The sequence below is a fragment of the Mesoplodon densirostris genome, chromosome 12 (genome assembly GCF_025265405.1).
Source record: "Mesoplodon densirostris isolate mMesDen1 chromosome 12, mMesDen1 primary haplotype, whole genome shotgun sequence".
Classification (NCBI taxonomy): Eukaryota; Metazoa; Chordata; class Mammalia; order Artiodactyla; family Ziphiidae; genus Mesoplodon; species Mesoplodon densirostris.
The window spans coordinates 3,690,204-3,715,114 of NC_082672.1; positions in this window are offsets into that span (position 1 = coordinate 3,690,204).

Consider the following 24,911-nt stretch of genomic DNA (forward strand, 5'->3'; position numbering starts at 1 on the left):
TGCAGACGTTACCTTTCTTTATGAGACTTAGGCCAACTGCACTGCTCATGTTTCATCTGAGCCGCAGCCCCCTGATCTTCCTCACCCGCTCTTCCATCCACAGCACTGTCACCTTCTAACATGCCCAGCAAGGTTTAAATTTACTGTGTTATTCTTGTCATCCGACCTCACCCTCAGCTTCTAGAATGTAAGTTCCCTGAGGGCAGGGATCATGTGGTCTTTGTTCCCTGGTTTATCCCTACGTGCTTAGTAGATGAACCTCCCCCAGGAGCAGGTAGCTCTCTCTCTGCTCTCTAAAGGGACCATTTAAAGAGCAACATGCCTCCAGCTTTAAGTCTGTTTTCACGCACAGCCCACTGGCAGCAGAGACCTACTTACCTCAGCTCTTACCTCTCAGCTGTTGGCGATGCTCCAGAATGGTAGCGAGGTGTGCAGGCAGGAGCTGGGGAAGCCTACCTGGGGACCCGTGATCCCGAGAACATGATCTCCGTCCTTGTGGAGAGATGGCTGCCCAGGCAGCACCCCTTAACACCAACAGGCCCACCCTTGCCCCCTGCCCGCGGGAGCTGGTTTCCAGTGCCTGACAGCCCACATTAGAAGGTACAGGCCTTCGCTCAAGGCCAAGGGTGGTGACACAATGAGCCTTCGGGTTATTCTGTGAGCATATCTATATGGGTTCTTTCCCCAAGCAGACTTGGATCACATAGAGGTTGGAGAAGATGCTGTGGTGTCTTGAAAATGAATTTATTTTACTAATATTGGTTGAGCACTGACTGGCACTCCCCAAATAATGGGGATGCGGTAGTGTAAGATAAAGCCCCTGACCCATGGAATGGAACATTCTAGTGGGTTATGCTATGTGAAACAAGTAAGTCAACAAACACAAATAATAACCTTTTAGATAATGATAGAAAAAGGGAGGTGAGGGAGTACCCAGGGGTTATGGGCACAGAAAGAAAGGGTGGAAACACCAAAAACAATTTTTTAATCAGTTTCAAAATATAACAAAGGCTGATCATGCCCATTGCTGACTTTGATTTTTGTCCTGGGATTTATAGTAAGCAGGTATAGGAGAGTGTGTGTGCGTGGGTGTGTGTGTATGTGAGTGAGAGAAAGAGCCTAAACTTAGAAGATAAGCATTCGATACTCAATCAGTATAATTACACCAGGGTTAGAAGACCAGTGGCCTCGTTCTTAAAGATCAGAGTCCTTGTACAATCCCCCTCCAGATCAACAGAGTGCTGAGCGCATAGAAGCTTGTCAGTAAGAATTCTGAAGGAAGGAATAGGTGCAAAAATGCACGGGGGCAGGTAGGTAACAAAGCATTTGCTGCAAAGCAGAAAGTAGATATATGAATGTGCTTGATGCTGCTTTAGTGTAGATCAGGAAACTTTCTCTGTAAAAGGCCAGCAGTAAATATTTTAGGTTTTGTGGGCCATATGGTCTCCATTGCAACTACTCAACTCTGCTGTTGTAGCATGAAAGCCGCCGCAGACAACATGGGACCAATGAGTGTGGCTGCAGCCCTGAAAAACTGTTCACCAAACAGGCAGAACGCAAGCAGCAGTGTGTTTAGATTACTGTCGTTTTCTAGGGTGATTAAAGCGTATCTAATGATGCGTGATGTTAGAAGCCAGACCTATAGAGACTCAGAGACTCCAAGGCATGCAGAGAATGGGTCCAGGGAAGTATCCTTTTCACCATGAGCCGTCTGAAAGTTATCAATAGCTGGATTTCTGCCTTGGTCAGACTGACTGGAGCATTAGATTTGCTTTCATCTGCACAATAAAGTGCAAGGAATGTTGGAAAGATCAGATTGAAGATCCACTGAGCAATCATAGTTCTAAAAATAGGATTGTAAAGATAGCTTTGGGTGGGGGGCCTGGGCTGGCAAACTGCAGTCGGAGGTCAGCCAATCCAGCCAGTGGCCTGTTTCTGTCGAGCCCCCAAACTAAGAATGGCTTCTACATTCTCAAAGGGTTGTAAATAGGATGAGAAAGAGAAAGAGGAGGAAGGGGTGGGGGAGGACGAGGAATAAGAGGAGGAGGAGGAGAACACGGAGTGAGAGACTCTTGGTGTCCCTGGAAGCCTAAACTTGCTCTTTGGCCCTTGCAGAGGAAGCTGGCTGCCCTCTGACTAGAGAGTAGGAAGACCATGTTGGCAGAAGACACTTGGTCTGTGGAAGGACCAAGCACCGTCTGTTAACGGGAAATACCAAGAGGTGCCTGGGTGGGCAGGGTTCTGAGCAGCTGCACCCCTATCGGAGCACGTGCCCCCGAGATGCCCGCACTCCCCATGCCCGGGTATAGCACCCAGTGCGGCTGCATGGCTGCCCTGCCCGAGGGATGGTGCGTGTTCACATGCTGGGTGGACAGACGTCATTGTTGGAATGGGAACGGGCACAGGGACAAAACTCTGGCTCTGATTTCCTCTTTAAAGGACTTGGTCAATCAGAGAAGGCAGGCGTCAGATCTCTGTGCTTCCTGACAGAGCACAAGGAAGAGAAAGTTTTCAACATTAAGATGGGCTTCTAGGGAAGGAACTCCCTTATCTTCCCATGTTTATTCAAGAATAGAGCCAGGTTTTTAAACGTTGACAATTTGCCATGTGTGTGGGTACGGAGCACATCCCAGAAGGACGTGATTTGCATTCATGCTTCTGCCGTTTGGTAGGAGCACAGTTTCCGTCATCTGTCATCGAAAACAGCTCTCTGTAACTTATCACGAGGTTGCAAACATATCCCTGGAGAGAATTTGAGTCCGTGTCACTTGTATTATTCCTTCCCAGGTGCTCACACTGCCACCCCTGAGGGAGGCTTCGCGTGGGAAAGCCTGGGAGGAGATGTGGTCTTGCTCAGGAGTGCTTCTAGGAAACAAGAGCCTAGCCAACTAGGTTTAAAACATGTAAACTAACGTGCTGTATGTTTTATTGTAGGTAATATATTCAAATGGAATATTTGAATCCATTTTCAAATGCAGGTAGTTTAAGGCAAAAATCAGTTTGTCATTCAAGCAATTCTATGAAAAAAAGTTGTAAACCTCAGCTGAACTGTTGGCAAGTAAAATAGTTATTGTTTGGAAAGAAGAATTTCTGGCCTTCCTGCTGGAGTCAGATAATGCGGTTTATAATCATTTAAGTATCAGTGACATTAAGTCTCAATTCAATAGAGATTGACTGTGGTCTGAGGTATATTTCTGAATGAAAATAAGCCAAAGCATTCTATTCACTTGTTTTAAACGTGGAAATGCATATTGCATTTTAATTATCCATGTTTTCCAACACTATTGGCAACTTGAGAGTATACAACCCATGGGCAGGGGCAGGACGTATGTGGGAACTCTACTTCCTGCTCAAGGTTTTTGTGGACTTAAATCTCTCATTTAAAAAAGTTTACTGGGGCTTCCCTGGTGGCTCAGTGGTTGAGAATCTGCCTGCTAATGCAGGCAACACGGGTTCGAGCCATGGTCTGGGAGGATCCCACATGCTGTGGAGCAACTGGGCCCGTGAGCCATGACTACTGAGCCTGCGCGTCAACAAGAGAGGCCGCGACAGTGAGAGGCCCGCGCACCGTGATGAAGAGTGGCCCCCGCTTGCCACAACTAGAGAAAGCCCTTGCACAGAAACGAAGACCCAACACAGCAAAAATAAATAAATAACTCCTATCCTCCCCCCCCAAAAAAAAAGTTTACTGAAGAAGAACTACATACATGTTTGACCCCACCTTCCAGAGTTCTGTATGTGATGAGACCCTTGTGGTTAAAACTTCCTACAGCTTCTAATATGCGGAATTCAAATTTACTTTATTCATTCTATATTTTCTTACACCACCCTGGGATTGTTGGATTACAAAGGTATTTTCCTTGTTGGAGCACTAAGTGAATTAATTTCAGTGGGCTTTCTGTATTTACTGAGCATTTATTGGGGGATGGTGAGAATAAGGCACAACCTCCAGAGGGACAGGGAGCTGGGTCCCTCACTCGGAAGCAGATGGCTGGGTGCCTCAGTGAGAAAACACAAGCTGGAAGGCACGTCATACGAAGATACAGATCACAGACTTCAGACCATGTAATTTCCCCTTCAGGTGGAAATTAAATGTACACATAGATTTATAATAGTGGAGGCCAAAATCTTATTCCTAAATTTGCTCCGATTCTGCCTTAGAACTAAGCATTAGATGTCAGCATCACCCAGGTACGGAGACTGTGCCAGGCTGTGTAGCAGACACTCTTTGCAGCCATTCTCTCTCCCTACTTCTTTGCTGCTGGCAGAATCTCACTTTGTCCCTGCTTTTACCTCCCGAGTGTCCTGGGATTGTGGCCGCCTCCTAGTCCAGGGCTGAATTGTAATTGACTTAAGACAATCATGGTAATTCAGTTACCCCTGTTAGTGGTAGTTTAGCATGGGCCATGTAACCCAGTCCTGGACTCTGTGGCAGGAGATGGTTGCTGGGAAAATGGTTTTTTCCTAGAATAAAATGAAGTTTGGGGTGGGAGCCTTGACCCTCTTCTTCCCTGGGATGAGTGCAGGGATGGGAGTTACTGCTGCCATCTTGCTGCAGTGGAAGGAAATGCAGACAGATTTCAACCAAGCGTTGACTCTGAGCTACTGAGTGAGCCAACCTCGGAACCACCCAACCCTGAGACTTAGGTGAAATACTAAATTCCAACTATTTAAACTATGTTTCATGGAATATTCTGCTGCCTGTAACTGAGAATATCTTATCAACACCAAACTTGGACAAGAGAGATGACTCTTTGAAGATTCCCATCTGGTAAAGACGGAAGTGGTGGTGTCAGTTTATAGAGGCCACTGTTTTAATTTATTGTAATGACAGGACGGTTGGTCCACATCCCACAGAACAAGTTAATATTTAATTTGTCTGACAACCACTCAGAAGAGACAGACTTGTTAGTAATTGTGGAAGACCAAAAGGAATCCATTTTTTGTTTTGTTTTCTTGTTTCTACAATCTTTTAACCCAGAGCCACACAACGTCACTCTCAATATAGATGAGTGTGGTGCACTAACAGATCTAGCACAAAGCAGGAGGAAGAGGCAACAGAAGGAAAGCACTGGCGTCTTGTTTTCTTTTCTCTTTGTCACTAGCTCTGGCTGTTCTGTTGGCCTGTAAGATGAAGCCAACAAGAAGGCTTGGCCTTAAATTCCAGTTTTGAATCTGCGTACTTACTGACCCAGTTATAGCCAAAAAAACATGTGGAAATTAAACTTGGAATTAGGTCATGGAGCCTCATGATGCTTGACAGATATTTTATGTTTTTGGTACTGGCAGATTTTGCAGAAACATGTTTAGATCAACAGATTGCAAATTAGAAACTGGCATTAATTCCCACAATTGCTGACAATATATTTTTAAAGAATATTTAAAGCAGAATCATTATACATTCCCAAATTAATGTTCCCATAGCAATGCCACCTTGTGCAAAAGTCATTACGCATTGATTGTTATAGTTTACATCTTAATTTAAAGACTTAGTGTTCAGACCTAACGGCACGGCTGGACAAAGCATTACCTTCACACCAAAATGTCTTTTTCTTGTGGACTCATACATTTTAATTCCAGGATTGTCTCAGACTTTGGATTGTTTCAGAAGTACAATAAAAAAATAGGAGCTAAAAACAATACTCATCAACATGTCAAAGGTGCTCCGATCTTTGAGCCCCGGTGTCTGAGCAGACTGAGTGATATATTGAAGAAACAAGCTGGAGAAGCTTTGAAGTATGTGCGTGGCCATGACCTAGGCTTGTAGCAGTAATCTTGGCTTTTAGGAAAGCAAAAGCAGAGCCCATTGGACCATGGGGTCCAATGATGCAGCCTTGTGCTATCTGATTTTATGTGCAATGCCCTGGGGCCTCACCGTGCAGGAGCCTTTGAGGGTTGGCCAGGTCACTGGAAACAGGAATCACCAAAGAGGTGGCAGTGCTCTACAGTAGGCAGGTGAAGTGTCTTATACCTTCCTCGGTTCTGTTGTCTTGCCGCTTCTCTGCTGTAGAGAAAACATGGCCCGAAGTGTGACAAGCTGCAGCCGGGGTGGGAAGGCCTACCCTCCTTCTTTAGCCTGCTGTGATTTGTAACTCTTCATTCTAGCCTTCACATGGAATATATGGTCTATATCAGGTTTTAGGATTTCATAATATTTTCTTGTCTTATTCTCAAATTACTTCTCATTCTATTTTATAATTTTCTTAAAATTCACTTTTTTTTCCCTAATCATTACAATTTGAGAGAAGAGACCCCGTCTTCTCTCTCAGCCTCAGCCTTACACTTGTCCAACCTAATGTCTGGCTGGCCTGAGAGGCTGGGCCTCATCCTCTAAGCCTGGTTCTCACACTTCTGGTTGAACACGAGCAGTTAGAGCACACATTTTCCTTTTGCAAAAGAAAGTTGGCTTTGGACGTACTCTGCAATTGTACATTTTCAACTTAGAGCTCCATGCTGTTTGCTAAAAGCCCCCTTTGGGTGAATTATAAAGTGCTTAAATCATATTTGATTATTTTGGAAGAAAAATATGCAACAGGACAGTGTTTCTGTGCCTTGAAATCAGGACTGACATTCCGTTTTCTAAATTTCACTTTTTCTCTAGAAGCATCCTGACCACATCTGTCATTCAAACAAACCAGTTGTGAGACGAATTGGAAAAGAACATGGAATCCTTTTCCAAGTCTAGGTTTCTGGTCCTAAATGCACTCTAAAATACTCCCCACTCGTATAACTATCTCTTCCACACATGTGCGTGTAGGATAACTTCCTGGATGAGATTACATACTCATGGAACTATTAATAGAATGAAACCAAGATGGGTGTATCTTCCTACATTTTGGCTATCACTTGGTTTGAGAAAGGAGAAACTGGCCTTGGTTCATGTACCTCATCAACTTTTTCCAGAGTGGCTCCTACTGCCTGAGTTGGTGACAGTATCACTTGACATCTTCCATTTCACCCCCTGCCTTATGCCTTCGTGCAGCTGCAGCATATTCCCCCAAGATGCTGTGCCTTCATTCTGGCATCTGTTCTGCAGCTGGGAGAAATCTCCATGGGATAACATGAAGGGCAACTTGTTTAGTGTTGTAAACCCCTTGAAGATGAAAGATGCTTTAACAGGTCAAATCCTGGAATCATGTTTATGAAATGTCCTCATAACTCTTCACAAAGCTGCACTTGGTACGTTGACCGTCTAAGGCTTGGAGGCAACTTTGAGATGTGGGGACACTCAGGAGGAAATGTCTGTTTGTTTTCCAAGTTAGTTTAGCTCACTGGTGACATCATAAGATCACTGTCACCTAGGCAATGGAACATGTTGCTATGGGAACCTCAAAACTGATAACACTGCTTTAAAATGTTGACAGTTGGAAAAGCCTCCTTTTTTTTATGCTCATGTCAATAGAGATGCATGTATTGGGGGGTGTTTTGTTTAAAACATTAACATTTAAAGTTTGTTAATATCAACTATTTGGAGACAAATAATTTGTGACACTTAAAATATTTAGAATAGGGCTTCCTTGGTGGCACAGTGGTTGAGTCTGCCTGCTGATGCAGGGGATGCGGGTTTGTGCCCCGGTCTGGGAAGATCCCACATGCCGCAGAGTGGCTGGGCCCGTGAGCCATGATGGTGAGCCTGCGTGTCCAGAGCCTGTGCTCTGCAACGGGAGAGGCCACAACAGTGAGAGGCCCGAGTACAGGAAAAAAAAAATATATATATATACATTTAGAATATTGAAAATTTGAGAAAAGTATTATCATCTAGCTGCATTAAAAGAAGCTCTTGGGCTTCCCTGGTGGTGCAGTGGTTGAGAGTCCGCCTGCCGATGCAGGGGACATGGGTTTGTGCCCCTGTCTGGGAAGATCCCACATGCCGCGGAGCAGCTGGGCCTGTGAGCCATGGCCGCTGAGCCTGCGCGTCCGGAGCCTGTGCTTCGCAACGGGAGAGGCCACAACAGTGAGAGGCCCGCGTACCGCACAAAAAAAAAAAAAAAAAAAAAAAAAAGAAGCTCTTGTGTGCTGGAACTCTCACAGTCTTGATGAAGTTGGAGTTGTTATAAGGAAGATATAAAATCTCCCTGCAAAGCTAAGAGAAACACAGACATGGCACTTCTCACTCATGTCTTATCCTGGATTTGGGCCACCGATGCATGATTTATGCACAGACTCCTGATGCATTTCTTTTAGATTTCACTTCCCATCTCCTGAGATTTCCAGGTTTCACAATATAGTTTATTGAACCATGACAGTCTCCTTTCATGAAACCGTGACCTGAGCTACATGCCATATCTTCCCATGCATGTTTATGTAGTCACATGTACATGCATATGTGCATATCTATGTATAAGTGCGTCTATATATACATACAGTCAATTCTCCTTGTCATGGTAGTTCTGTTCTGTAGTCACCACAAACATGGAAGCAGTGAACACCGAACCACTGCTCCCAGGGGAAATACAGGTTTAGGTTCCTGCCAGCCTCTGGTCACACATTTATGTTCACTTATAAATACAAAACCTTATTTCATGTGTGTTTCTGTTTAAAGACACCTTATTTAATATACACTGTTGTTTCGTTGACACTGAACTCATAGCCAAATGCACTGTAACTCATGCCTGAACAGTTTATCTAACAAATGTATTTTCCCCATAAATCACTACACAGCACTTCAGCATTGGACTTGGGAGCGATTCTAAACAGTGAAATTGCACACACACACACGAAACACAAAAATATGGAAAATGTGGCACTAAACAGACTCCAGAAGGGGTACTTATTTACAGTACGAGCTGAAACAAGAAGGCAGAGTGTGGCCTTATTTAACCTCAGCTGGGAAAGCATGCATCAATCAGGAGACTCAAATTTCTCTCCTCTCTGCATGTGTCCACAAATGAGCAAAAGCACCACAAGTACTGACTTGGGGTAACAAATAAATTTTAGCGAGTAGGTGAGTTCACTCGCAGATATGGAATCCGTGACTGATGAGGACCGACTGTGTGTGAATAGATATAAAGTCTTCACACCCGCTGGAAGATCCAGTGATGAGCCATGTGTAAGCAAGGGCAGACCTCTCCCAGAGAGAAGATACTGCTCACTTCCTGTCCCTTGAGAGCTTCCTCTAAGCACCTAGAAATGATCCCCGCTCCCCCACAGGCTCTTCAAACACTGGCTTTTACCCTCCTCACGTGGCACTGACCATACACGTTGGTGTGATGCTTTCTCCAGGTGTGTGACCTGCCATCCCTTCTAGGCTGTGCAGATTTGGAGGGTAAGCCAGGGTCTCATGTCTCATGCAGTTCTCTGCTCCTGGTGGGTGAGCCACATATGGAGAACGTTTGCAATACAGGAACGCTGGTGCCAGGGAACCAGAGGTGGGCGAGGCCTCACTTGAAAGGATGTTATAGGCCTGGACTCTCCTTTCCATGGTCTATTCATCTCTTTACTGGCTGCCCCAGTCACAGTGCCGATGACAGAGTCATGACTTAGTCCAGAGACTATGCCAGGTCTTGCTTGTACAACCAGATGGGAGCTGGTCTTCAAGTCCTCATCTGTAGAACAAGATCATTTGTTTAGGGAAAGTCTATGATTCTAAAGTCCTTTTTGGGGAAAAAAAACTTAAATTATGTAATTTTGAGAAACTCAGATGGAGTTATGTAACAAGGTCCTTGCATGCCATTTTAGGAGCCCGGTTCTTTGTGAAAGTGTTCAGGGAATAATGCAACAGGTACCTTTTATGTTTTCCATGAGTAAGTTGACTCATTTGAATAAAAAAGGATTTGTTCATGGCTTTTGTTGATGTTTTGGGTTTCTAGAGTTATGAGAATTTTTGAGTTGTAATAGCATCAGAATTCTTAAAAATCCTTTAATAGCATCAAGATTAGATAGGCTGTTCTGTTTTGTTTTTTAGTAATTGACTGTTAGCACCACTCTGGAGCATGTGCTGCATGCAGGGCTCTCTGATAGTTACTGTAATTATACCCGTTCTAGTCCTTACAGTAGCCCTTCAAGGTGCACATCAGGATTCCCATTTTTCAGATGATGAAACCAAGGCTCTGAATAGCTAGGATGTCTTATCAGCAATTCAAATCCAAGTGTCCTTATCCCAAAATCTACATTATTTTTCTTTGGCTTTGCAAAGTGTAACACTGTAAATGCATGTTAGGTTTTATTTGCAAAGTTTGGAAATTATTTTTTGCAATTTTTAACTGCAGTGTAGTTATAGGATCTTCTAGTATATGTGAATAAAGAAATTGAGGAAGTAAATTCATTTTACTAGGAACTAAAGCTTTATCTCCTTTGAAGAACCAAATTAGACTTTTAAAAAACCCCAAGATGTTATTAAAAGAAATTTTCAAATACAGTTTTTATTCTGGCAGTATTGTTTTAAGCTGGTAGACACTATGTACGTCAGTTGCTTTGTGAATCTTCCAAATAGAAAGCACTGTACTTAGCAAATTTGTCAGCAATTTATTTAGATGCCATCTGACTATCTGATGAGCAATCAAAATATTCCCATCTGTTCGTCCGGGAGAGTCTGAATGTAAACATGTCATCCCTTTAGCTCCCGGGCACTGTCTCTGACTTCCTGAGTCTTCTGCCCAAGTGGATTACCTTGTCACCAACACCCCACTCATTAAAGGTTCAGCACATCCTTGAGTAATGCCCACTCTTGGTCACCTTGGATTGGGTCTCAATCCAAGATGGGATTGTCCTATCACGTCACATCACATCACTTCATATCACATCACATCACATCACACTGCATCACTTCACATCACATCACATCTTTCACTCAACACGTGTTTGTGGAGCATCTAGCCCATGCCAAGATACTATTCAAGACACTGGGGACACAGTAAAGAGAAAACGAGAGTAAAATCCCTGCCTGAGGCTTACATTCTAGTAGAGAAAAGAGAAAATAAACAAGTACATTTTTAAAACAGTGATCAGTACCAAGAAAAAAATAAAGCAGGGAAGGGAGCTATTAAGTGCATGTGTTTGGGGACGTATGGGGGAGCAAGTGCTCAAAATTGGGTCTGGTGGGAGCAAGCTGTGTGGATCCCTAGCCGAGGAATGCTGCAGAGGGGAGCAGCCAGTGAGGGGAGAGTCCTCAGAGATGAGCTGGGGTTGCCTGGAAGGCTGCTGTGAGGCTCCTGACTCTGTGGAGGTGATGCCTCCCTCAGAGCAGCAACGGCCGTGGTGGTGGTGGGGGGTGTCGGGGGCACTGGGCACACCGTGAAGCCATCAGGCACCAGGATTGCAGGGGCCTCGTGTGGTGGTGAGAGAGGGCGGGTCAGGAGGACTCTGGGATTGAAGTCCTGGGCAACGAGGAGAAAGGATCTCCCACTGACAACATGGGAAGCCTGGAGGAAGTGTGTCAGGGGTGCAGGTTTGAGCACAGCTGGGCTTGCAGTGGGATGTCTGGGTCTGGGGTTCAGGGTTGAGGCTCAGGTGGAAAATTAAACATGGAGTCACCAGCACCGATGTTATTTGAAGCCAGGGGACAGGGAGGGGTCAAGACAGGAAAGGGAAGCGGTTCCAGGGTCAGGGCCCTGAGTTTACGAGCTCTGATGATGGGGGGCAGCAGGAAGGGATTGGGACAGGGGTGGACGCAGGGGAGGAGGGATAACAGGGGAGCAGCCCGTCCCGGACTTCGAGTGAGCAAAGCCCTTCAACCGCGCGTGCTGAGCTGTGCCCACTGCTGCTGGACCCTGGTGCGATGGGGACCGGGTGTCCATGGTGGACCTGGCAGTGTGGGGACGTGGGAGGGACTAGAGGGAAGAGAGGACGCCTGAAAGGCCGAGGCCCCGAGGGCACAGGAAGCCCGGCGACCAGCGACAGAGGCCACGCACGCTGGAGGGAGGAGAGGACGGGATGCAGAAGGTCTGGAGGAGGGCGGAAGTGTGGGGGCGCTGTGATCGGTGGGAGCCCCCCTCCCCCCGGGGCTGGTGACCCACGGTGAGGCCCGTCCAGCAGCACCACACAGAAGCCGTGACCACTGAGAGCAGAGCCAGGGATGGGCCCGGGGAGCTGGACACGGGCGGCTGCCAGCCGTGGTCAGTCACAGGGACCGGGTGGAAGTGTCGCATTACCTGACACTTTCCAGTCGGGCTCCAACCAGGGTCCTCCTGCCTGGTGTTGCTTGCGCCAATGGGAGACGGGTTCGGTTCAGAAGGAAAGGAGAGCTTTAACCTTTGATCAAACAAGAGAAAGGCGCCAGCTCTAGAGCACACACTTCCCGACAGGCCTGGGGCAGAGCCGCTTTATAGGGACCCAGTCAGCGGGGAGAGGAGGGGCGGGGCTCTCGAGGGGCGGGGCCGCCGCTCGCCCCCAGATCCAGGGCGCAGCCTCTCTGCGCCCTTCCGGCCGCCATCTTGAGTTGCAGTATTGGCCTCCTCTCCGCATGCTTCGGAGCTGAGGGGCGGCTTCCCGGGGTGGAGCTTATGTCTGAAGGGCCCGGAGAGAGGCCTCTCACAGTGCACGGTGGCCTGTGAGCAAGTGACAGAAGACTAAGCACAAAGGAAAAGGAAAAAAAAAAAGGTTAGATTCTATTTTATTATCCAGATTCTGGTTTTATTTCCCGGGACGTGTTAATGGGCTTCCCCGGTGACGGTAGGGCGGCTGAGGAGAGGAATGCAGCCCGAGGTGGACGGAGGAGACCCTGGTGTCGGGAGAGCTGCGGCGGGCAGGGGGTGGCGCCGGCAGGAGTCGGGGCGGGGGGACCGGCTGTGAGGTGGTGTGGACGGCGGGGTGCCGGGGGCCGGGGGGGGATGGTAGTGAGGGCCGCAAGGCGGCGGGAGGAGAAGACACGGACTGAGGAGCCCTCGCTGAGAGGGCCGTCATCACAGCGCAGGGATCTGGACAGGGGTCGTGTTTGAAGGGGGAAACCCTTCACGAACGAGGGGGGACTACCTGGGGGTCGTTCGGAGAGACCCAGCGTTGGCTTGAAGAAGGGGGTCGGCGCTGCTACATATAAAATAGGTAAACAGCAAGGACCTGCTGTATGGCACGGGGAGCTCAGTATCCTGTAGGGACCTGTAATGGGAGAGAATCTGAAGAAGAATATATATGGGTATCATTGAATCCCCTTGCGGTACACCTGGAACTAACACAGCATGGCACATTAAGTAGAGTCCAATTTTTTTTTTTTCGGTACGCGGGCCCCTCACTGTTGCAGCCTCTCCCGTTGCGGAGCACAGGCTCCAGACACGCAGGCTCAGCGGCCATGGCTCACGGGCCCAGCCGCTCCGCGGCATGTGGGATCTGGCCGGACCAGGGCACGAACCCGTGTCCCCTGCATCGGCAGGCGGACTCTCAACCACTGCGCCACCAGGGAAGCCCTAGAGTCCAATTTTAAAAAAGTTATTCAGGGGAGGACAGGTGCAGAGCGATCCTTACATTTACCGTGCTGTGGTGACAGTCGCCAACTTCCAGCTCCCTGTGCGCTGGGCCCTGCTTTACTCCTGTCCATGACGTGAATGCATCTGACCCTCCACCCCGAGGTGACTGGTCGATGCTACAGTGCGCAGATTCGAGAGGCTGTGACTCGCTTTAACCGGGAGTCTCCCCGCGCGGGGTCCCCAGGGTCTCAGCCCTGGGATGCCAAGAGCAGCCACAGGGGGACCGACTCTCCCAAAAGCCCTGGCGTGAGAGGAGCTGAGGCAGCCAACCCCTTCCTGACTCCCCCAGGGCGGGGCGGAACCCCAGGTGGAAGGTGGGGCCCCCCAGATGGGAGTTACATCCCAAGGTCCAGCAGCAGAGGAGAGAGAGGAGACACAGGGAGGCTTCTAAGAGGAGGCACTCAGGGCTGTGCCTGCTGGAGGGTCCCCTCTTCCCGGAGCACCACCACCTGCACCCACTTGCACTTCATAGAGCAGGTGGGACCCCCATCTTGGAGAATGCTGGTCGGGGGCAAAGCATCGGTGCCTTCCTTTGGTCTCTTCCCATTAACCTTGGGGGGCTTGTTGGCCAGCCTGTGGCCAGGTGTGGGCTTGGCTGGCCTTCTCAAGTGAGGTCTTGGAATGGCAGGAGAGTTCCACCACAAACTCCTGGGTGGATTCCATCCTTCGGGACCAAGGCCCAGCCTTGGGAGCCTCGTGCAGGCCCGGAGGAGCAATTGGTGGGCTTCTCGGGTCAGCCTGCCCCAGCTTCCACCTGGAACCAAGGAGGTGGCCAGTTATAGATGCCTTTTCAGTGTTGCTCCCGACACCTCTGTAAAGTATCAAGCCACCGCTTCAGTTAATTTTATCTTGAAGCCATTTTCTGTTTTATTTCCTGTTTGCCCGAAGGGATGGTATCCTTGCCCAACAGACAGCAGCCGACAAGGTGAGCAATCATAAAAATTTATTATAACTTTGTAAAATTTCTCATCCAGCTGCCTCCCATCGTCAACTCAAGACCTATTCATGGAGTAATTAAAATCCTACAATAACTGAAAAGCATCTTTCCTCCCGTCCTCTTTTTCTCTGTCTGGCTGGTCCTGACCAGAGGGCCTTAGTGAGAGTGCCTTCTGGTAAAGTCAGGACCTTCTTCAGAACCTGCAGCAAAATTCGTTTTCCCTGGAACAGATGTGGATCCTTCTGCTGCTTCCAAATTCCAACACAACTCTGAGACTTTTGTGTTCCATTTTCTCGACACTACAATGAATTATCGAGATAAAGCTTTGTATCAAGGTAGAGAAGCCAGCTTTCTCCAGACCCTCATTTCCGCATGGGAACCACGACCCCAAATCCCAAATGCATCTATTTGGTCAGCTTACAATCCAAACAGCTATTGTCCTAAGGAAATGCGGAGTTTGCAGGACCTGGTAACTCTCCTACAGTTTACACCTGCTCTGTTGTCACCAGTTACAGATTACAGCAGATGGCCTGTGGTATGTAGAGGAAGGTGGTAGGGGGGGAATCAGAAGGGAGAAAAGAGCAGCGTTCTGGTTCAGTTTCTCCAGGCTGCTGTTAAAAGCGTACAGTTTATCAAGACTCTCCCTTGGAAAATCCCTGCTCAATTCAAAGCCATCTCCCGTCAGTAGATTGTGACACTGGAGTTTCCAGGTTCTCGGATAACATCTTCTGTCTACCTTTAGGCAGACTGCCTTTCACCATGAAAAATGGCATCTTAAACCCCACTGTCAGCTAACAAGTGTGTCACGTGCATTGGCAGCACCTCCAGGTTTCACTGAAATTTCTCACCGGTTTATCATGTGCAGGTTGTGCGTCAAAACTTCCTCATTCCCCTTGCCTGTTTGCAAGGGTTCCTGGACCCCAGCTGGCAATGGAATCCACATTTGTAATAAGCAACTCCCAAGGAAAATTAAGCACTCTGCTTTCCTTATGATCATTGCTCTTTTCCCTGAATTTCTTCAAAATGGCCCAAGACATTTTAAGTCTGCCATGTGGCTGCTGTCCTTGACTTCTGCTCAGAAAACAGTGCCTCCTGGTTTCCTCATCTGCTGCAAATGGAGAATCTACCTTTTCCCCTACCATTTCTTAACCCGAGCTGTGAAGCTGTTGCTAACAGTGATTTGTTAGTCCGCGCTCTCGGGGGTCCAGGGAGAGCCCTGCAGGTGCCTGTTAAATGCTCCACCTGAGAAAGGTCAAATCAAACCAAACACCATGGCTTTACCCAGTTTTTCAAGTCTAGCGGCACAATAGCTCCCACAGGAAACAGAACCTCCCATCAACAGCTTCAGTCCATCCGCCTTGTCTTTTCCCAGTAATTTTCATGAAGATTGCCTGGGCCTGCAAACCTCATCTTACTTTTTACCTGGTTCTTGTTCCTTCTCTCCCAGGTATTTAAGAGGCTTCCTCCTCCTGTTAGAACAAAACTTGTGGGAAGGTTGACCCTAGTCTTCTGAGGGTTCCTCGTGCTGTCCCCAAACCTGACAGGTACTTTTGTTAGTTTGTTAGTTTAAGTGGCAGAACTGAAGACTTTCCTCTAACCAGCCAACTGGTTTTCCTTCTGCCTGTGAGCGAGCTTCATTCTGGAGTCAGAGATTTCCAGGCCCAGCCTGTTAGTTCCCTAGCCTCTTGATTTAGAACCCTTCACCAGGCTTTTCCTTCACCTCCGCCAGAAGATGAGCCTTAGCCATGGATGAGGACGTCTGTGCCTCGCTGGTAGCACTACTGTTTTCCTGGGCTGGAGCCTCCATCCTGGACCCATGACCATGCTTACTCTCCAGTCTTAATAGCAAACCTGTCTTACTGGTTGAGAAACGGGATGAAGAAGAAGGAAAGAAGCGGAGGTAAGGAACCGAGTCTCACTGACAATCCGTAAACCACAACTTCAAAGCTGTGTGGTGGAAGTTTAGCAGAACAAATATTTGGATGGTTGGCTGAGGAATCATAAAATGCCTCTGGTGCATCAGGACTTTACCAGCACTAGTTTCCAGACCCTTCTTTGCTAAATAAAGTAAATGTGTTTACTTGCACTCTAAGCTACTGTGTGACTTGGTCAAATCACTTCACCTCTTCCAGCCATAGTTTCTTCACTGTAAACTGAGAGGATGGGGGTACCTGAGTGGTTCCTGGAGCATCCTGGTCCTGAGGGAGGAAATCTAATATTTGTGGAGCATAAATACTCTTCTTTATCAGTCATGGAGCATGTTTGCAGGGGCTGCAAGACAGTGTTGCTGCCTTTCAGGACCCTGTTGTCTGATGGGAAATGTGTGATGGGCTCTTTCTGAACCCCTTGACCAGCCCCTCCCCGTGATTAAATAAATTCCAAAAATATTTTAAGAGATCTCAAAAAGACTGAGATGAAAGTATTTGTACTTTAAATGTCCCCAAAATGATTCATTTATTGGTTGATGAATTTTAAAAATGTGTGACTGGATTTATTCTGAGATCACAACTCCTTTCTTATGAAATGTTTGCACAGCTAGAACCCATCTCTTCATTGTCCTCTGGGACTTGGGTAAGACTGTCATTTGGAAGTCATTGCCAGCGCCGTGTGTGCCTGGGTCTAAGGATTGCAGACAATGGGGATTGTTCCGGGTGCGTGTGGCCTGAGCTTGGCCAAGTGTCTTGAGTCCTCCTGGTCCTGGTTCATACAACTCAACTGGATTACCCACCATCACATAATCTACTGAAATGTTTCACCCACATACAGTATGTCGGCAGCAGTCCAGTGGGGCCTGGGACAGCTCACTACGGAGGGGGGAGGGGTGGGAGAGGAAGTGGAGGGGTGGGAGTGGAGGTGGAGGGGTGGGAGTCGAGGTGGAGGGGTCCAGAACAGGCCTTTTCAGGGGAGCACAGGAAGGTGTCTCTGTCACCACTGACCACCTCATGGCACTGTTGGACTTATTGAGGGAGGGAGGGGGTGGTATGGAAAAATAGCAAACTCAGGATATGATATACACGTTTATGTTTTAGACTTCTTACACGTATAGCCATGACATTGACAATTGATAAAATGTGTTAATAAAATCAGTAAGTATTGGCAAGATTCTTATGTTTCTTAAAGAGAGATTAACACATGTAACTGTTAAGGACTGAGTTGCTTGGGAATAACAATTTAATTCTGTTTAGTACTTAAAACAGCCTCTTGTGTAGATTTTATAGACATGAGTACAAAGTAATATCATTTCTTTACAAATATTCTAAAATTTAGTCTTTTCAACATTTCAAATGATTCTCTATTGGTTGAAATTAGTAAGGTTTTATTATGAAATTATTATTACTCTCGAAAAGTAAAAGAATTTTGTAGCGAAAACATTCAGCTTTGGGTAAAAGGCACAACATTCCTCACAAACATCAACATCATGGTAGTTTGGAAATTGGGTGGTGGTGGCATTTCCTTTTATACAGTAAGTAGACACATTCTATTACACAAAAGCTCATAAGGGTGGTGAATAAAATAATGAAAGATGTGAAACATTTGTATCTAAAGAGGATGAAAGAATTTAGCCACATATGTGAAAGAAGAGCTAAAATAGCATACAAAACCCCAAACCCATTAATTAATTAGTGACATAAATTATTCTATGGTAGTCATGATTCCGTGGAAGTCTTTGAATGGGACAGATTTCATGCTGATGGAAAAGAGGAAAAAGATAGTACATGACTCGTGGGGTTAACTTCTTTTGGGGTGAGATTCCATGGTTATGCACAAATGAAGTACTAAGTGAAAAAAAGTAAGTGAAATTAATGGAAATTTAAACACTCTCCTTTAGAGGACAGGTAAAGTAAAAAAATAACACCTCTTTTACTTACATTTACATTTGTTTGTTTAATAATCTAGATTATAGGAGGTCCTTGCCATCCAAAGAAACTTGGAACCTGAGATAGTCCCCTTAGAGAGATTCTCCAAAATCAGGGACCAAAATGATGTCATAAATAGGTAAAAATATTGAGTGGGATTATATTTTGAAAAATTAAAGCAAGTCATTATATCTTACATCATTAGGTATTAATTTCAATTATGAGTTACTTCTTAGTTTTCCTTACTCTTGGCCAGTGACCTCCCTTCATAGTTTTCTGCAAAAATAGAATCCATCACAGAGACTTCCTTATCTTTTTCCTGACTTGGCGTACATCCACACCCGTAGAGGTCCCTTTGTTCCCTTCTGTTAAGACAGGTGAGATCCCCTCGCCCCTCCTCTGGTGTTCAGGACCCCACTGCCTCTCTCTTCTCAAGACTTCGTCTTGCAATTCCTCTCCTCTTTACCACCAGTGATTCCCTAGACTTGATCATTCCCTTCAGCATAGAACATGCTCTTGTATCTTTCATCTTTAATAAAACAACCCTCCTGAATCCCATAATCACCTCCAGCTACTTACTTCCTCCTTCTCTGCTCCCCCTTGGAAGCAGACGTTTCCATCCCCACTTCCTCAGCCTGGATTGTCTCCTAGCCTGTTGCATCAGCTTTCATCTCTGGACTGCGAGGAGACTGTCCTTACGAAGCTCCCTAGTGACTGCATCTTCCAAGTCCAGGGCTCACGTCTCTGCCCTCTTCTTGACTCCTCAAGAGCATTTCAACATCGTTGACCACTTCCTCTTCTTTGAAGTGTGCTCTTCTCTTGGCTCCTGTGACATATCACCTCCTGTTTTCTAGCTGTTGTTCTCAGTCTTCTCTCTTTGCCAAGTGTTGGAGTACCCAGCCTTTATCTGTATCTACACTTTCTCCCTAAGTGATCTCATCCAAAACGACGGTTTTAAATATTATCTTTATGAAAGTAATTTCCAAAATTTTACCTGCACCTTTCATCTTTTCAGTGAGTATCAGACTATAACATGCAAAGTTTTCTGGGCCTCTCCACGTGGATGTCTAATTGAAATCTCACACTTAACATGTCCAAAGGAGAATTCTCGCTTTGTACTCCAATTGCTTTTTTTCTCTTCCAGGTTTATACATCTCAATAAATGGCATGAACCTCCAACCAAAACTAGTAGCCATCTTTGATTTCTCTCCTTCCTTTACCTATGACATTCAAACCTTAAAGAAATCCTAATGTCTTTACTGCCAGAATCAATCTTAAATCCACCCACTTCTCCCCATGTCCACTACTGAAAGCCTTGTCCAGCTTCTGTCTGAAGTAGCCTTCCTTCTGGTTTCTGTCCTTTTCTCTTGTCCTACCATAGTGTAGTCAGAGCAGTCAATTTTTGGAAACGGAAACCATATAAAACTCAATTGATTAATATTCTCCAATGGGATCCCAATGCACAAGAATGAATATTCAAACTCTTTACCTTACTACTTCTTATAAAATTCTATAAAAACTAGACCCCATCTAGTTCATCAACATCCTATGACTCTCCTTCACCCTACCTCAATTTTACTTAGGAAGTAAAGCAACAGGACTTGGTAATGAATTAAATATAGGACATGAGGAAAGAGTGTCAAAATGACCTATGTTTCTCCTTTGCTCAATTCGATAGGGTACTAGTGACCTTGACGCTTGTTGCTGTAAGAAACAGGCCACCAAAAAAAGGCTCAAATACAATAGAAGTTTATTTCTGGTTCACATGACAGTGTGTTCCTGATCCAGGCAGGTTTCTGCCGCTCAGAGATTCAGGGACCTAGGCACCTTTCATCCCAGCCTGCCATCCCCAGGAACCCATATATCTGCACTCAGACTGTGGAAGGAGAAAAAGTATGGAGAAAGCACATCTGTTTGTACGTTTTGGTCCAGAAAGGACACTTGGTGCTTCCACTCACATTCCATTGGCAAGGGCCATCCGTGAGGCCGCCTCTGGATGCAAAGTAAGGCTGGGAAATATCCCTGGTGGGAAGCCACTTTTTAGAACTCTCTTCTATGAATGGAGGACACAAATTCCAGTGGTCATGCAGCCAACTCTGCCACAGATAACTGTCTGTGACAGGGAACACAGACCACTGCAGAGAGCAAGTTCTGTGAGGGAGCATCACGCGTTCACATGATATCAAGCAAAGTACAAGAAAAAGAACATACTTCAAGTTGAGCTATCTATGCATATGATGCCAAAACCCACCAATCAGTTTGGATAAAAATCAGTTAGTCAACTGATAGTTTGAGACTAAAGCCAGAAACACAAATCAAAGGAAAATATTCATTTCCCAGAAGCTGTCTTCTTAGATATTTCAGCATCACATAACATTCAGCCACTGAAGCCCAGATTCAAATCATGACGTACATTTTGTGGATCTCTGATGAGATGGGGTGGGTTTCCCTGAACAAAGATTCTGGAAAGACCATGAGCTTATGAGACAGAAGTGTAATCTGCATATGTGGCCAATGCACTTACTGAAAAAAAAAAGACTCATCTTTGTTTTATTCAATTTGGAAATAAATATTGATGACTTTTCAACAGCTCACACAAATGACGTAAGAAGAAGGATGATCGATTGTTAATAACAGACTGAGACTGTTTGGAAAGCAGCTTTGACTACAGAATGTACAAATATCTGTAAGTAGTCAGACTTCAACAATGAATATCAGATCAGCTAATACCTTTGCACAATTTTATGTGACAGGACTGTGCTTGGCCTTGGGAACAAAGAAAGAAGCGAAACATGTCCCCTCTGGGGAGACACACCATATGGCAGAGAGGTAGCAAGAAAAGTCGATTATCTTAGTGCCCTCTGATGATTTCTAAGGCTGAGTAGGAAAGCCCGAGCAGGGCACCACAGCGCAGAAAGGGGAGGACCCCTGGCAGAGGGGGTTTCTAGGTTGAGACTTAAAGGAACAGCTGAGAGAGTCAGGAGGCTGTTCCAAGCAGAGAAGAGAGCCAAAATCAGGACACAGCTGCACAAATCAGTGTGCAGGGCCATTCTGCACTGGTGGAGGGTGGACAGCAAAAGGTGTGGTGTGGGAAGGGGTGAGGGTAGTGGAGGCAGGCTGTGCAGGACTGTAGTTTTGCTGAGGACCTTGGGCTTTTACTCTGTGTGCATGGGAGCCACTGGATGTCTTACAACAGAGGAGGATATGGTCATTTGTTATATTTTAGATGAATTGCTCTGCAAAGTGAATTTGAAGAGATAGAGTCAGGAGTAACAGGAAAGAAAGCCCGTCCTTTGCTGTTTGGTGTGGAGGTCAATTCGTTCGTGCGTGCATCGGTTCATCCGACTAGTATTTAGGGAACATCACTGTCATGCTGGGCACCTGGCTAGGTGCTGGAGATGTGACAGAAAATGAAAACAGGGCCCCATCCCTATGGAGAAGGTGCTTCCAACTGGGTGAATGTTTCCCTTGTGGATTCACCAAAGCCTGTCCATCAAGAATTAGATTGACAGTTCAGCATGTGTGCAGGTGTGGACCACACTGGGGCTTTAACCCTCTAGATCTCCCACTCCCACTCAGGGCTTCCCACTGTGCTGTCAACCAGGCCCAATGACGGTGATCTGAAACACGATCTCTCTGCCAAGTAAGGGAGGGCCTGTGCCTGGCTTTAATCATTAGCTTGCTCAAAACTTTAACCAGACTCTGTTGCCAATATTCTGGTTAGTCCAGGGAATACTGAGTATTTATTCCATGTAATGTTTGCTGTGCTATCTGGTAACCAACTGTGTGTATGTAAAGTGCTGAAGAAAGGTGAAGTTTGCAGTTTTGCTTTGCAGATCAGTGATTGAATTCGGCCTTGAGAATGGAGTTTGGAAGGAGGATTAAACTTTATCACTGATTTGTCCTGTACTCTTTTTTCTGTTACTAATCAGTACTCACTGGGCTTGTAAGAAAGGTCTTCAGCTTCAGTCCCTCGTCCTTTCCTATTAGGTGTGTGTGTGCAGGAGAGAGAGGTGACTTCGTGCCCCATGGTTGGATGTCTTTACTCTTGAGTGCTACCTGGAAAGACCCCCGTGTGTCTCTGAAAACCTCCCTGTGGCTCCCTCCAGCCTGAGGCTGGGGTGGCAGGCCCCCGGGTTTGGCCCAGGTGGTTGGCATCTGCAGCAGGCCTGTAGGAGTCCTGCTTCCCTCCCTCGTGGCATCACAGTCCCCTTCGCTCTCGCCAGCATGACTCATCAGATTGTTCTGACCAATCAGCCCTTCCAGATTAATTACCCAAGGGGCCAATGAAAAATTAGTGTATGGGGAGATTCAAAAAGAAATAGGAAAAAACCAGGTTGCTGAGCAACCCGACTCCGTAATCAGAGGGAGATGCTATTTTTACACCGAGAAGGTGGCTGCAGTTGATTTTGTACCAAACTCCTGGACTCAGCCAGTGGATCGACCTCCTGAAGACCTCGGAATGAGCCGCACAGTCTGGCAAACATGTACTGGTGTCCTCCTGTAGGTCTCTGTTGAAGTGGGGCCTCTTCAGAAAGGACTACACATTAATTATATCCCTCAGAGTGCCCTATGCCTTTTCTGCATGGCACGTGTCGAAATTTGTAACCACAAAGGTATTTTTCTGGTTTTATAAAACATCTCTCTATGCACTGGACTGGAAGCTGGCCGAGGGCAGGTGCAGGGCCTGCTTCTGTTTCACACTGTTTATCCCCAGCACATATTACATCTGCTGGTTCACAGCGGGTCTCAATCTTTGTAGAATGAATTAATGAGCAAGTGAAAACTAAACTGATATTAGTGTACTGGATCTGATCACCATTAAATGTCATCTCTAGTCAAAATGTGGGAGAGGATCATGACCTCAGAGATTTTTTTTCAAGTTGCTAACAGCAGTATTTTTCAGCAATAAAATACCTAAATTCTGGCAGCTGAGTGCTGTCCCCTAAGTTAGGCAGCATGCTTGCACTCATGGCACAGATCTGTGGGTCCCCGTGCTACGTGACCGTGCCTGCAGGGTGCCTGCACAGAACAGCAGGGCAGTGACAGCCCAGGGGTGCCCACCACGGGGTGGGGAGTAGCAGTGTGGGCCAGGGAGCCCTCTGGATCAGATGACCTCAGAGAGGAGACCTAAGAAGTGATGGAGTGCTGGGTGTGGCAGACACAGCCAACCACGCTCGCCTCCTGCGTCTCCTTCTCCTTCACCTACTCCTCACCTTTCCCACCACCAAATGCTGCAAGGCCCCCTCCCAGCCCTGTCCTCTCGTGGATCTTTTCTCTCTCCTCCCCTCTTCACATACCTGTCTCTCCAGGTGCTTTCACCCAGGCTCAACTTTTTAAATCTGATCCACACACAAATATCTCCCAAATGTATATTATCCTCTGGAACTCTCCTCAGAACTTTGGCTTATAAATTCAACTGCCAGAAGCCCTGACCAAACATCAACTCTTTCTGCCTTATGCTTCCAAACCCAGAAAGCTCATCCTTTCTCTAGGCAATTTGTTTAATTCTTGTATGCTCGGGGTTGCGAGGAGGTTCATTTTGCTTCTCTGAGTTCCTTTCAGTTCTGGGACCACAAAAATAAAAACATGCCCACATTCGTGCCCAGCTGATGGTTAAACATCTCAGGGTAGCTATTATGTGTCTTTTTCGTCGTCTCCTCTGTACGCATTCTCATATGTTTCCAGGCTTTTAATAAATATTTGCTACATGTGTGTTATGTGTAAAGCACGGTACCGGGTGCTTTGGTTACTGAAACGATGGTCATGGAGTCCGTCCTCTGCATCTCACGGCTCTGTAGGGACAACCGGGTGTGTCCTATATCAGCTAGGACACGGCGAGTGTGCTGCAGCAGAGACCCCAAATGCAAGGGCTCCGATCTGATGAGGTGCTGCTTTTGGGGGGTCTGGGCGGTGGTGTCTGTGTGGCTTTATGGAGGAAGCACGTGGGAGCAGGAGTGTGGAAAGTCAGCAGGACTCAGACATGTGGGGCTGGGGCGGCTGAGAGACCATGTGGGCGAAGCCAGGAGGGACTGGCAGGACCTGTGCAGGGGCCAGGAGGAGCTCGCTTTTGTGGTGTGAGGACCCTACACAGAGGGCTGTCTTAGTTCCCTGGCCGCTGTACTGAAGTGTCACACACCAGGCAGCTTCAACAACAGAATTGTACCGTCTCACAGCCCTGGAGGCCAGAAGTCTACGACTCAGCTGTGGGCAGAGCCCTGCTGCCTCTGAAGGCTCTCGGGGAGGGTTCCTCCTCACCTCTTGCGGCTTCCAGGGGTTCCAGGCGTCCCGGGGCTCCTGGCAGCGTCCCTCTGATCCCTGCCTCTGTCGTCACATGGCCACCTTCCCTCTGTGCTTGTGTGTCTCTGTTTTCTCCTCTTCTGAGGATACCAGTCATGTTGGATTGGGCCCGCCCTAGTGGAGGATGACCTCATCTTAACTTGATTGCATCTGCAGAGACCCTATTTCCAAATGAAGTCACATTCATCCATGGGAGCTGAGGGGTGGGATAGGACTCCAACATGTCTTTTAGGAGGACACAATTCAACTCACAACAAGTGGAGAGTGGAAGTTAGGTAGGAGGGTGGTCTCGAACCTATACTTCTCTGAAATCCAAGCTAAGGAGTTCAGACTTTATTCCTTAGGTCAGTGACTCTAAGTCCTAGCTATTCATCAGAAACAGCTGGAAATCTTTTTACCATGCAGATATCTAGATTCTGC